Here is a 15,316-nt window from a genome sequence, read left to right as displayed (position 1 = left end):
TCCCCCCACCCCACAACCCGCAGTAACCATGGCTAATCCGCCTAGCCTGCGCATCCTCCCGATGGGAGGAAACCGGAGCACCCGGAGGAAACCCACGCAAACATGGAGAGAACGTGCGAAGTCCACACACCCGAGGCTGGAATCGAACCCGGGTCTTTAGCGCTGAGAGGCAGTAATGTGCCATCATACCGCCCTAATCATTCACCAAATACTTTTTTTTTCCTATGGAATCTTCTGCTAAAGGTTTTTTTTAAAACACCATCCACCTTCAATCTATGTCTAAATAGAAATACCTTACACTTGACAGGCTAGTTACAGAGAACGGCAGATCGAGTTGGTGGTGAAAAGCTGTATCTTACACTTGCGAGATGTTTGCGCATCAATCCCCTTGATCTGACTGATACATCTGCAGCCCGCATCGCATTCATTTCTTGGCCTCTCCGGCACAGTGGGGGATGGGAAAGAGCAAACGAGACCCCTTTTAGCTACTTGCAGTTCTCGTTTTGTTTCAAATAAAACGGCCCAGGCCGCTTTTAAAAAAAAAACACTGCGGCTTGCATAACTTTCTAACGTCAAATGTCGCAACAGTACATCAAATTAATTAAAGATTTCGGTGTAAACAAATCTCATCTAAACTTGATCTAGAAATGACTGGCATAAAACCTCAGCACGATTCAAACCCCAATGCACATTTTCAGGAACCTCGACCCCCCCCCCCAATAAAACACGCTCCTAGCTAGCTTCCCGGCCTACCTGTAAAAATCTATCTTTTGCTTCCGAGTGCATCTAAGATCTTTGAATCTCAAACACCATTAGGAAATTAACAACAGGAAAATACTTAAACACTTTCTTTGTTATTTTCAATCTCTCGCACTCAGGCACACACATTCCCTGATCCTTCTTGAAAGAAGGAAATAGCGCCCCCTGTTTTAGTACTTGCAAAAAGGAGTTCATCTACTCATCACAGAAACCGAAAATCCTTTGGCCTAAACTCTTCATTTAGATCAATAATAAAATGACTTGTAAATCTACAAAATTCATTAATCTTGTTTTTGTTTTGCTAACGGTGTTGAATTTAGCGCAAATGGAGTCTTAGGATATTCTCTAAGTTTGTATTTATTAGAATACGCCTTTTGACATAGCGTAAGATGTACTTCACAATAATCAAACGCCTAATTAACAGAATACTAGTCAACGAAACTTGACAATTCTAAATCATGTTTACACTGTTGCAAATCTTCATAAGTTATTTCTACTTCATGGACCATTTAAAAATTGTTTTGTATTAACTACGTTTACATGTCAAGACAAACTTCAAACATTACTTTAACTTGCAGGGCAATAGCATTTTTAACAGAAGGAACCTGGAAAAATGCAAGGAAACGGCATTTATTCACAATATTGCAATTATTTATTCTGGCGCGGGTCACAAAATATAACTTACATAATGGGCTCGCAAGAACAAACAGGTCACTAATACCCTGGAGTGGAAAATAAACAAGATACAGAAAAAAGTACTCTGCATTAATTACATCCGATCAGAAAGGCCTAATCTTTGTTTAGCTACAAAATGTATGACAATAACAATGGAATACAGTTATTCCACGCACCATGAGCCGTGCTTTAGACGTTGCACTAGTTAAAAACCACCAGAAAAAACAATCCAAGTACCTGTCCATTGTCCTTTGAAACTGGTCAACTGAAATGTACTTCATTTTTGTGTTGTATTAAACAGTATTCCTGCAATACAACTGTTTCGCATTTTTATTCATTAAACGCGATACGGACATTCATAAGTATCCAAACTTAGAATTCAATGCAACCACAATCCCTTAAATCATGTGCGTGCTCCCCCGGTTATAATTATGCATTTAAAACGCAATGAACATGACAAACAGTTCTTGATATTTTGCTTTTTTCAATCTCCTAAAACCAACCAGCCCAACCGCACCTGCAAATACGAATTGTGAGATAATTAGATATTTTTTTTAAAAAACGGAAACTTATGGAAACCCGGAAACATCACATTAGCTTGTCTCTTTTTAGTTTGGTTTCTCGTTCGATCAGTGCTAGGTAAAGGACTAAGCTATATTCGAAGTTCAGAGGTCAGCCAAGGTCAACTTCTCACTAACACTTTCATCATTAAAACAATTCAAACCTCAATTCTACTTTTCTCAAAAGGCCCAATCCACAGTAATTTTCAGTACCCACAAGAAAGTCAAGCTAGATTACTGTATTAAACTACTGTATCGTGAGTAATTTCCATTTCGCCCATTTTGCAACTTATGTAATTGTCTGAAAAAGCATGAACAATATTGTCAACCACCATATGGCCTAAACTAAACATACCTTTGCAGCAATAGATGCAAAGTGAACGTCGCGCACTTTCAAAGCTGATCAAGAGAGCGATTTAAAATTAGTTCTGCCTAACCGGAGTGAAGCATTATAAAGGCAGCTCTGTTAAAACAGACACGATCACATATTGTGTGTATGTGATCAGTGCATAAAGAAATAGAATGTAAAGCAGACCACTTGTCAAACACAGAAAAAGTGTTGCGGAACAGTAAAGGGATACAGATCCACATTTGTACGTTTATTTGACAAGAATCACTTTGAAGGCCAATAAACAAATGCTAAAACACAACTTTGGTGTCCAGTTTTTTTTTTGAAATACAGAGCAACAGCTAATTTAGCTCAGGAACGCGAACAGATGCCACTGCTATTTGTACCAACAACTGTGAAGTTGGACAAAGTTTCCAGCTACTTAAATGACTAGATTCTTTGCAGCTTGCCTTCCAAAAGGCGATGTTTCCTCTGCGGAGGAATTGCAGCTTCCCTCCGTTCACCGTGGATAATGTAAGAGAGCTGGCAGAACACAACAGTTGCAGGGTTGACACCAGCAACCCAAAGAGGCGTTGAGGAGAAGCGGGAACAGGTATGAAGTGGATAAACATTTGACCGGGGTCCCGCAGACGATCAATCGCAATTGTGCACAAAATGTGGGGAAATGCATTTCAAACCAGACCTGCAGATTCGTGCAAGCTCCCCACACCCCCCGTTTCCAAAGAAAAGAGAGTGTTACAACGTGCCAGTTGAAGAGGAGAGCCTGAGAATCTGGAGCAGCAACGTTTCCCCCTTTTTGTTTAAATTAGTTTCTTTGAAATCAATCCCACCTTCCCCCCCCCCCAAAAAAAAATAAAAACAAACCCCACGCTTTTTGTTGCAGTGGCTACTGGGACCGACCGCTTGCATTTAATTTCGTTTCGTCTTTTGCAAACAACACGCACACTGCTAAAGAGAGAGAGAGAGAGGAAAAAAAATTACAGAAACCGATCCCGTCATTTTTGTTTTGTTACCTGGGCACACAAACTTCCTTCCCCCACGTCCTACACAACATGCACCGTGGCGGGTAACTCCTTTCCCCAGGCGAATCTGTGAGAAAGTTTCTTCCATGAGGAGGATCCGTGGTCACGGCCGGGTAGAAACGGCGGCGACGGCCACCTCCGCCCCGGCTCTTGCATGGTTTTACAATCTCAGTATAATCCCTTTTCTTTTCAGGAGAAGGAGGGGAGGGAGGGGGAAAAAAAATTGAGGAAAATAAAAAAAGCACCCACCCGTTAAGAACAACACCACCTCTCCAACCACTAACACCACCACCTCCACCTCCACTTCCACCCTCACACAACAACCAGCTTTGATCGGTTTGACTGTGCTTTTTCTTTCCTCCCCCCCCTTCCAAAAAAAATCTTTTCCTTTCTTTAAAGAAAGGGGAAAATAAATATAATCACATTTCAACAAAGAGCAAATCGGAATTTAAAAGAAAATCTCTGTTAGGTGAACATGGAGGAGGAGGGGGTGAAATAAAAATACTCCAGGGAAAGCGACGAGTTTTTTTTTCCGGGGAACAAAAAATCTTTTTTTAAAAAAAAGATTTTTTTTTTGAAGAGGGTTCCTGCAACTGTAGAGGGATCACGACGCCCTTTTTAATCCTCCCCCCCCCCACACACACACCACCTCCCCTTTTCCCTGCCGCTCAGCCGTTGCTCGCTCTCTCGTTGTCGCTCGCGACTAACCGCCTCTAACGATGAACTCCGAGCCCCTGCACCGCCAGCCCCGACATCAAAGCGCAGCCGCCGCCGCCGCCAGCAGCAGCAGCAGCAGGTCCTCGCAGCTCCACGCACCAACTCTCCACATCTCGCACACTTTTAACTCCCTTCAGAGGGGCGCCCTCTCCCCTCCCCTCCCACACACGCACAAAAACCCTTACATTCCCGTCGAATGGGTTGAGGGGGGGATCCCAGCAAAAAGGATCGAAGTTTCTTTCCACCTTCCCCTCTCCCTTTCATCTATTCATCAGGTAGGACCTCATCAAAGCTTCTCCGGACTGAGAGGGGAAAGAGAGAGAAAAAAAACGCCTCAGCGTTTGCTTTGCTCGGCGATCCATTACCTCATCGACTCCCTCCCTCCCTCAATTGCTTCCCCCCCACATCTCTTCCTCCACCTCCTTCCTCCTCCCCCGCGCCAGGTCAGGATATTGATTGGTCGAGTCGGTCCAAAGGTATGTCGGGGGATGTAGTCCAAGGCCCTCACGGTTTTTCCCGTGCACGTCAAAGCCATGCCTACAACACCCACAGGGCATCGCGCGGTTTGGGGCGCAGGCGCGGTTTCCAAGTGTAGAGCGTTGACTTGCTCCTTCAGTGAGTTCAGATGGTGGCGACTGTGTTGTGTGTTTTGGGGAAGGTAGTTCTCGTCTTATTTTTCTTCCAACGAAGCAAAACATAGTTATATATTGTCATCTTCTGTACGTCTGTATCACAGCTTTAAATGCCTGATCTATTGTAAGCCATGGTTACATACCACCAATTGTCAGCAATGTTATGAAAACCAAAAAGGGAGCAAACTTCTGCTCATTGAACGTCCCAGGCCTATCATCAGATTATATATTAAATGGTTGGGAACAAGATAATGTTTCTCTACGTACTGCGTTAGCAAATGGAGGGACATACGAATGATTAAGCAATTTAACCTATCCAGGCTGATTTTTCTCATTCAGAGAAGTCATGGCTGATTTGTAATTTGCCTTCATTAACCCACCTAGGCAAAGCAAAAGAAAATCTTTATAAATCTCTCTTACATTTGAAATGGCACAGTTCCCGCAGTATTTTAAGAATAGAGTTCCAGATTTCTTCTGTGAAAAAGAAACCCTGATTTCACTCCAAATTGCCAAGATCTAACTTTAACATGGTCACCTTTATTCTGGATTTTGTCTTGAGATAAAATAGTTTCTCTTTATTCTGTTAGGTCGTTTTATCATTTTCATACCTTAATTAGATTATGATTCTACCTTCTAAGCTCAAAGCAATAAAAGAAAAATGTATCTAAACTCATAATTTAACCCTATGGGCTCTAAATGAGTGCAGCATTTAAATTTTAACAAAAATAGAAGCTGCTGGAAAGGCTCAGAATCTGTGAAGAGAAATCAAAGTGAACATTTTAGGTCCAGTGACCCTTCCTCAGAACTGATGGTAGCTAGGAGAGTTTTTTTGCAGAAGATAGGATGACAATAGAGGATAAGGAATAAACAATAGGTAGGAATAGAGCCCAAAGAGAGAGAGAAGATCGCTATGGACAAAGAAGTTGATAATGATCTGGCTGGGAGGGTGAATAACTGTTAATGGCTAACAATAGGTGGTGTATAAGAGCAGACTATGTGATAACAAGGCCTGCTGTGTGTGCTAAGGGCTAGGACATGAGAGAGTTCAGGCCCTGAAATTTATTGAACTCAATATTGAGTCTCTAAGCTGAAAATGAGGTGTTGTTCTTCCAGCTTGTGCCGAGCTTCACTGGAGTACTGCAGCAAGTCTGAGATAGAGATGTTGGCCAGACAACAGGATGATGTGTTAAAGTAAGTAAAAACAATGACTGCAGATGCTGAAAATCAAATACTGGATTAGTGGTGCTGGAAGAGCACAGCAGTTCAGGCAGCATCCAACGAGCAGCGAAATCAACGTTTCGGGCAAAAGCCAAAGTGGCAAGCAACAGGAACATAGATGTTCTGCGAAGCGATCACCCAGTCTTTGCTTCATTTCCCCAATGTAGAAGAAACCACGTTGTGAGAGCGAATACAGCAGATTAGATTGTGAGAAGTGCAGGTAAAGTGCTGCTTCATCTGGAAGGTATGTTTGGACCCTTGGATATTGAGGAGGGGGGAGGTAAATGAGCAGGTGTTACCCTTTGACGGTTGCAGGGAAAGGTGTTGTGAGGCTATTGGGGGGTCGGGGCTGTTGGGAGTGAAGGAAAACTGCACCAGGGTGTCCCAAAGGGAATGGTCACTGTGGATGGCAGACAAGGTAGGGGAAGGGAGGGGAATATGCGTCTGATGATCTTTTGGATGTGAATGCTGGTGGGATGGTAGATATGAACAAAAGGAACCTCATCACTGTTGCGGAAGGGAGGATTATAAACCAACATTTTCCTAGTTACCAACAGTTCTGAGTAAGGGTCACCGGACCTGAAACATTAACTTTGATTTCTCTTCACAGATGTTACCAGACCTGCTGAAGTTTTCCAGCAACTTCTGTTTTTGTTTCTGATTTGCAGTATCTGCAGTTCTTTTGGTTTTTATTTAAATTTTAATATAATAGCTAAAGTAACTTTACAGCATCACTTTGACATTTTGATTAAATACTTTACAATCACTTGGCTACTTTTATGGATTGGTGCATTTATCTAATGAACTTGTAATTGATGTTCATAACACCTTGGTAAAGGTAAACCAAAAAATTACTCAAAAGTAAACTGAGTGTTGGATAAGGCAATCCGAGTTCATACAGATTGATGCATGGATGATATGCAGGTGGATCAGAGGAGGCAAAAGCATTTGAAGAGTTAAATGAAAATACACTTGCATGCTGCAAAGGTAGTTTTTCATGCTTCATCTTTTCAGTGAGCTAAGAATAATTTAACATTATTTCCATATGTCATGAGTTAGATAATCCAAAAAGATACTTCATTCTCAATCTGTCCTGAGCTATCTAATTGCATTCTTCTGACAGTAGAGATGCTATAATTAGGCTAAACCTTCCTAGGGTAAAGAGATTTTCTATCCTGACCTGAACCTAGAAAAGAGTTGGCATCTGTGGCTTGAGGCATTACTTAAGATTAGATCATCTAATGTTCAAACTGTAAGAAATGATAATATCATGTCTGATCATGTTATTTCTCAAATGTTTGTCTACCTATCTTCATGGATTTAATATTAGTGCAAATGTTTTGACTTTGAATTGGAAGTCTCAATCATTCTGTACTTAATATTTTCAGTATTGACCCTCGAGAACAAAACAGATATTGTACAAAGGGGAATGAGCTCAGTGCTTTTGATACTCCTCGCAGAGCACAAAGTCATAAATTTAGTTTAGCAGTAATATTGCTGAACTACTCCCCATGCTCAGGCATAGTGATTGTCCCCCATCCCATACCTAACATCTCTCCCATCATTCAACCCTCTTGCCTCTCAGATCAATTCATTAGGTCTCTACTGTGTAAATAGAGGCCATTCAGCCATTGACCCTCCAAAGAGAATCCAACCAGAACCACTCTCCCAATCTATTCCCCTAAGCCCACATTAATCACCGCTCATCCACCTAGCCTGCACACCCCTGGACACTAAGGGACAATTTTGCATGGTCAATCCATCTAACCTGCAGTTCATTGGACTGAGAGAAGAAACTGGAGCACCCGACAGAAACCCAAGTCAATTCTCAAGCCATCCTGACCTGAGCCCTGTTGTCTTTTGAAACCTGTATCCTGAGTTCTTGCATCAATTGCACTTTATTCTGGAATTCTGGCTCTTTGTGTTCATAGCCAGGGGTATCAAATAGTGAGTGTGGGTTGGACGCTACTGTGACATGAAATGTAAAACTTGGTCAACAGCATGTCTGGGAAGCATCCTTTAGAGTCCTAGGTAATCTAGGATGTTTGGCAGCCTTAACTTATGTGCACACAGCAGGCAGTCAAAGTTACCAATACAGAATGACCACTTGGGAGAGGTGGTGGAACGTGAGTGGTGCCTGCATATACAAACTTCAGCACACTATGAATGTCTTTAGGGAAAGAAACAAAAAGACTTGCATTTATATAGCACTTTCCATGACACTGGGTGGCTCAAATCTCTTTACTGGTCATGAAGTACTTTCAAGTGTAGTAATGTAAGAAGGTGATAAAAGAGAGAAACAAACATTTCCTATATTCTGAATTTTAAAAGTGATTGTACATAGGGTGCAGTAATGCTGCGTTAACTGCATACTAGTTATAATCCAAGATGGGGACTTTCCACCCTCTGCACTGTCTAAATTTGATATGCCAATTAATTTCTGGTGGGCTGGATAAGCTGATGGTGACAGTTCATCACCTTTGTTAATGATTTTCTTTAAGTATTCAACATTTATCTCCACTGTTGCACATTAATTATTTTCTAATTAATGTAAAGTTAACTTTGTAAATATGCATCTGATCAAGGAATTTTTCTTTTTGCTGCTTTACATCCTCTCTGATTGTCTACATGGTATTGATATTTTTATGGAGGTGCTTTTCAATTTAAAGCCTTATACAAATGGTGATATGTGAATTGGTTTCCAATTTAGTTTCTGTTTATACACTGCATTACTGTTCTGCCTAAGTTAAAAGAACGTATAAAACTGATGAAGATGAGCACTTTGTAACTGCCAGTAGTCTGTATCTTAAAGATTGGCCTTATCGTAATTTCACTGCTAAATAGGAACAGTGTGCAGATGGTAGAAGAATGATGAAACTGTAATATGTTTGCTGATGAAATTTATCAGGATTGTAGACAAATATCTCCCCAAGAGAGGTGAGAATCAATTTCTGATATTCTGCACAATAGTGAACAACCAGCCATTTTCAACATAACCACATGAAAACTAACATTTCAATTTAAAACATAATTTTGCAATCTAAATTGTAATTTTAAAAATGTGCTTAGGTGTTCAATACAAATACAGTTCTTTCTTTTTTTGAGTGATGATGCAATTTATGAAAATAATTCTTTTTTTATTCTACCAACCCAGATATAGTTATCCTGTAAGATGTATTTGATAATCCATTTACAATATGAACATGGACTGTTTGTTTGTGGGCTATGATTACGTTTAACATTTCAGCTGAAATCTTCTGGGGACATAAGTCTAGAACCATAATTTCCTAATCTTCTCTCAGTAACAGGATAAATACATATCTTTTCCAAAATCACACAGGATTCATCTGAAAACATAAGAGACAAATAATGATTATGTAATGATGCCAGAATTATCGCATGGGTGGTTCCACTACTGTTGCTGGTCCTTATGTCTAACATGCATAATCCCTATTTTGTTATTCTTAAGATTTTCCAACGCTAAATTACTGCACATGTAGTCTGTTTTAGTAACACTGTAGCTTACAAGGCTATCGGTAAGATGCTAAAATCAGTACTCCTCAAGCCCCAGGCCAGTAGTACATACAAGTTATTCAATATGGGTACAATAAAATTATATTTTTTGTAATATGTAGAACCTGTAACTCCAAAGTAAGTTATCTTCTGAAGGCAAAACTATATTGTCACTTCCTTTCATAGTGTAATCTACTTCTAATGTCTAGTAGTTGTTTATGCCAAGTTAATTTACATTGAATTTTTTCAATAGTTTTTACACTAAGTCTTTATTTCATTAATGGGAATATTACAATTTCAGTGTTTTTAATCTGCCTGCATACTGTTCCTATTTATAAACATGACAGGCTGCTTCTCACATCTCTCCACGATTGAGAACGTACTTTCTTAGAATTACCATGAAGGAGGATGAAATGTTACATTGACAAGGCCATCTTGAGCCAGGTAGATAAGAGTAAAATCAAAATTTTTTTCAAAATTGTCTTCCTCACTGAAAGTAATGGCATGCAGCTGGTTCCGATCATGTGGAACCATCTAAATGTTGCATAAAAGCCCAGTATTTATTTCCCATCCTTAATTGCCCAGAGGCCGGTTAAGAATCAACCACATTGCTGTGGATTTGGAGTCACATGTAGGCCAGACGAGATAAGAATGGCAGTTTCCTTTCCTAAAGGGTATCAATAAACCAGATGGGTTTTCCCCAACTATTCCAGACGTTTATTGAATTCAAATTCCATCATCTGGTGTGGCAGGATTTGAACCTGGGTCCCTAGGGCATAGATCATGGAACCCCTACAATGTGGAAGCAGGCCATTTGGCCCCAGTCCACACAAACCCTTTGAAGAGTCTCTCATCCAGACTCCCCCCCCCCCCCCCCCCATTTTATCACTATACCCCCACATATCCCATTTATTCTCCACGTCCCTGGACACGATGGACATTTTAGCAAAGCCAATCCACTTAACCTGCACATATTTGGATTGTGGGAGGATACCAGAGCACTCAGAGGAAACCCATGCAGACACTGGGAGAATGTGCAAACTCCACACAGACAGTTGCTCAAGGGTGGAATCATACCCAGGACCCTAGCGATGTGAGGCAGCACTGCTAACTACTGAACCACCATGCTGCCCCATTAAGATGGTTTCTGGATTAACAGTGTGGGGCCATCTCCTCCCCATGCCCATTTATATAAGTGACCCCCTGTATTATCTATGTTTAACACAAAGCAGTGTCAACTTCTCAATAGGATAGAATCCTTTCAGAATGTCAGCGTCATTGTATCATCCATTTGCACGTTAAACTGGCCAAAGTGTATTCAGCTGGTTCAGTAGATGATGTCATGAAGATGAAGCAATGAAGATGCCTTCATGATCAGAATGGCCTCAGCTGTTCCAAGCTGCCTTCACAATCTCAAGTAGAATGACATGACTTCTCTATCATTTCCCAACTTATTATTTATTTGTGTGGGGAGGAGGGGCAATCAGGTCTATAATTTATATTAGAAACATACTGACTGAATTACAACATGTGTTAGCCACAGTTAAGCATTTAGGTCGATTCTAGTGAATTTCAGAGTTAGAGTGCAGTGCCTCCAGCACTGATGAAAGGAAGTTTTGCACTTTTATGTGCTGTAATCACAACTAATCTTGGAGGAACTGTTGGGCGAAGTTCACAGCACAGAATCAGATAAGTTAATTGTTGTTTTAAGTCTGTCCAAGAGAAAGGCTGCAGTAGTGAGTATAGTGGATTCTTTCTTGATTATATGTTTTTGGAGATAAGTCTCTTGATTAAACTTAAAATATTAGCCATAGCTATTCATTTAACCTGGGGCAGTGTTTGTAGAGGAATAAGACGGTGTGATTTTCTGGGTCTGTATATTGTGAAGGAGCAAAAACGACCTTTGCAGTGATATGTACTTGTCAGATATGGGAGTTTAAAGAGAGTTTAAGGGTTACTGCGGATTATATCTGCCATAAATGCTGTTGGATGCAAATCTTATCAGATCGAGTGGATCGGTTGGGGAGACAGATAAGAAGCGATGAGGAATTTGCAACAGCAACAGTATGTGATGGATGGCAGTTATAGGAAGGGGGGAAAGTCTCAGATACAGTCACATAGATGGCTTAACTCCAGGAAAGGTAAGCGAGGTAAGCAGCTAGTGCAGGAATCTTTTGTGGATATACCCATTTCAAACAGGTATGCTGTTTTGGAAAATGTAGGGGGTGATGGATTCTCAGGGGAATGTAGCACGAACAGCCAAGTTTCTGGTATTGAGACTGGCTCTAATGCAACGAGGGGTACGTCGGCTTCCAAGAGGTCAATTGTGTTAGGGGATTCTGTAGTCCGAGGTACAGACAGAGGTTTCTGTGGCCAGCAGAGAAAAAGCAGAATGGTGTGTTGTTTCCCTGGTGCCAGGATCAAGGATGTCTCAGAGAGGGTGCAGAATGTTCTCACGGGGGAGAGGGGCCAGCAGGAGTCATTTTCCATATTGGAACCAACAACATTGGAAGGGAAAAGGTTTAGACTCTGAAGGGAGATTACAGAGAGTTAGGCAGAAATTTAAAAAGGAGGTCCTCAAGGGTAGTAATATCTGGATTACTCCCAGTGCTATGAGCTAGTAAGGGCAGAAATAGAAGGATAGAGCAGATGAATGCATGGTTGAGGAGCTGGTATATGGGAGAAGGATTCACATTTTTTGATCATTGGAATCTCTTTTGGGGTAGAAGTGACCTGTACAAGAAGGATGGATTGCACCTAAATTGGAAGGGTTCTAATATATTGGCAGGGAAATTTGCCAGAACTGCTTGGGAGGATTTAAACGAGTAAGGTTGGGGGGGGCGTGGAGGTGGGACCCAGGGAGGTAGTGAGGAAAGAGATTGATCTGAGACGGGTACAGCTGAGAACAGAAATGAGTCAAGCATTCAGGGCAGGCAGGGACAAGGTAGGACTAATAAATTAAACTGCATTTATTTCAATGCAAGGGGCCTAACAGGGAAGGCAGATGAACTCAGGGCATGGTTAAGAACATGGGACTGGGATATCATAGCAATTAAGGAAACATGGTTCAGGGATGCGCAGGACTGGCAGCTTAATGTTTCATGACATACATGCTACAGGAAGGATAGAAAGGGAGGCAAGAGAGGAGGGGGAGTGGCATTTTTGATAAGGGACAGCATTACAACTGTGCTGAGGGAGGATATCCCCGGAAATACATCCAGGGAAGTTATTTGGGTAGAATTGAGAAATAAGAAAGGGACGATCACCTTATTGGGATTGTATTATAGACACCCTAATAGTCAGAGGGAAATTGAGAAACAAACTTGTAAGGAGATCTCAGCTATCTGTAAGAATAATAGGGTAGTTATGGTAGGGGATTTAACTTTCCAAACATTGACTGGGACTGCCATAGTGTTAAAGGTTTAGATGGAGAGGAATTTCTTAAGTGTGTACAAGACAATTTTCTGATTCAGTATGTGGATGTACCTACTAGAGAAGGTGCAAAACTTGACCTACTCTTGGGAAATAAGGCAGGGCAGGTGACTGAGGTGTCAGTGGGGGAGCACTTTGGGACCAGCAACCATAATTCTATTAGTTTTAAAATAGTGATGGAAAAGGATAGACCAGATCTAAAAGTTGAAGTTCTAAATTGGAGGAAGACCAATTTTGACGGTATTAGGCAAGAACTTTCGAAAGCTGATTGGAGGCAGATGTTCACAGGTAAAGGGATGGCTGGAAAATGGGAAGCCTTCAGAAATGAGATAACAAGAATCCAGAGAAAGTATATTCCTGTCAGGGTGAAAGGGAAGGCTGGTAGGTATAGGGAATGCTGGATGACTAAAGAAATTGAGGGTTTGGTTAAGAAAAAGAAGGAAGCATATATCAGGTATAGACAGGATAGATCGAGTGAATGCTTAGAAGAGTATAAAGAAAGTAGGAGTATACTTAAGAGGGAAATCAGGAGGGCAAAAGGGGGACCTGAGATAGCTTTGGCAAATAGAATTAAGGAGAATCCAAAGGGTTTTTACAAATATATTAAGGACAAAAGGATAACTAGGGAGAGATTGGGCCCCTCAAAGATCAGCAAGGCGGCCTTTGTGTGGAGCCACAGAAAATGGGGGAGATACTAAATGAATATTTTGCATCAGTATTTACTGTGGAAGAGGATATGGAAGATATAGACTGTAGGGAAATAGATGGTGACATCTTGCAAAATGTCCAGATTACAGAGGAGGAAGTGCTGAATGTCTCGAAACGGTTAAAGGTGGATAAATCCCCAGGACCTGATCAGGTGTACCCGAGAACTCTGTGTGGGAAGCTAGAGAAGTGATTGCTGGGCCTCTTGCTGAGATACTTGTATCATCAATAGTCAAAGATGAGGTGCCGGAAGCTTGGAGGTTGGCAAATGTGGTGCCACTGTATAAGAAGGGCGGTAAGGACAAGTCAGAGAAATATAGACCAGTGAGCCTGACCTCAGTGGTGGGCAAGTTGTTGGAGGGAATCCTGAGGGACAGGGTGTACATGTATTTGGAAAGGCAAGGACTGATTCGAGATAGTCAACATGGCTTTGTGCGTGGGAAATCATGTCTCACAAACTTAATTGAGTTTGTTGAAGAAGTAACAAAGAAGATTGATGAGGACAGAGCAGGAGATGTGATCTATGTGGACTTCAGTAAGGCTTTCGGCAAGGTTCCCCATGGGAGACTGATTAGCAAGCTTAGATCTCATAGAATACAGGGAGAACTAGCCATTTGGATACAGAAGTGTCTCAAAGGTAGAAGACAGAGGGTGGTGGTGGAGGGTTGTTTTTCAGACTGGAGGCCTGGACCAGTGGAGTGCCACAAGAATCGGTGCTGGACCCTCTACGTTTTGTCATTTACATAAATGATTTGGATGCAAGCATAAGAGGTACAGCTAGTAAGTTTGCAGATGACACCAAAATTGGAGGTGTGGTGTACAGCGAAGAGGTTTACCTCAGATTACAACAGTATCTGGACCAGATGGGCCAATGGGCTGAGAAGTGGCAGATGGAGTTTAATTCAGATAAATGCGAGGTGCTGCATTTTGGGAAAGCAAATCTTCTTAGGACTTATATACTTCATGGTAAACTCCTAGGGAGTGTTGCTGAACAAAGAGACCTTGGAGTGCAGGTTCAGAGCTCCTTGAAAGTGGAGTCGCAGGTAGATAGGATAGTGAAGAAGGCATTTGGTATGCTTTCCTTTATTGGTCAGAGTATTGAGTACAGGAGTCGGGAGGTCATATTGCGGCTGTACAGGACATTGGTTAGGCCACTGTTGGAATATTGTGTGCAATTCTGGTCTCCTTCCTATCGAAAAGCTGTTGTGAAACTTGAAAGGGTTCAGAAGAGATTTCCAAGGATGTTGCCAGGGTTTGAGGATCTGAGCTACAGGGAGAGGCTGAACAGGCTGGGGCTGTTTTCCCTGGAGCATTGGAGGCTGAGGGGTGACCTTATAGGGGTTTACAAAATTATGAGGGGCTGGATAGGATAAATAGACAAATTCTTATCCCTGGGGTCAGGGAGTCCAGAACTAGAGGGCCTAGGTTTAAGGTGAGAGGGGAAAGATATAAAAGAGACCTAAGGGGCAACTTTTTCACGCAGAGGGTGGTACGTGTATGGAATGAGCTGCTAGAGGATGTGGTGGAGGCTGGTACAATTGCAACATTTAGGAGGCATTTGACTGGGTATATGAATAGGAAGGTTTTGGAGGGATATGGACCAGGTGCTGCCAGGTGGGACTAGATTGGGTTGGGATATCTGGTCGGCATGGACGGGTTGGACCGAAAGATCTGTTTCAATGCTGTACATCTCTGTGACTCTTTGACTGTAACGTGGCTTGAATGTTTAAACGT

General features: G+C 41.7%; 1 protein-coding gene and 1 long non-coding RNA gene across 12 annotated transcripts in view; one reads left to right on the top strand and one right to left on the bottom strand.

Moving 5' to 3' along the window:
- Positions 1–4,431, bottom strand: part of axin1 (axin 1) — a 127,435-nt gene extending 123,004 nt beyond the window's left edge. Inside the window, exons 1-2 of one of the 10 annotated variants that reach the window (XM_072559938.1) lie at positions 4,268–4,431; positions 3,357–3,550 (exon numbers count right to left, since the gene is read on the bottom strand). The gene's annotated coding sequence lies outside the window, so the exon portion shown is untranslated. The other 9 variants (XM_072559939.1, XM_072559940.1, XM_072559942.1 and 6 more) reach the window with 9 other exon arrangements.
- Positions 4,432–4,668: 237 nt separating this feature from the next.
- LOC140464626 (uncharacterized) overlaps positions 4,669–15,316 on the top strand; it is an 85,040-nt gene continuing 74,392 nt past the window's right edge. For both annotated transcript variants that reach the window (XR_011954953.1, XR_011954952.1), the window contains exons 1-2: positions 4,669–4,740; positions 5,828–6,176. This is a non-coding gene — a long non-coding RNA (uncharacterized lncRNA). The remainder of the gene's footprint in view (positions 4,741–5,827; positions 6,177–15,316) is intronic.

Source organism: Chiloscyllium punctatum, chromosome 40 (genome assembly GCF_047496795.1).
Source record: "Chiloscyllium punctatum isolate Juve2018m chromosome 40, sChiPun1.3, whole genome shotgun sequence".
NCBI lineage: Eukaryota > Metazoa > Chordata > Chondrichthyes > Orectolobiformes > Hemiscylliidae > Chiloscyllium > Chiloscyllium punctatum.
This window is presented reverse-complemented; position numbering and strand designations above follow the sequence as displayed.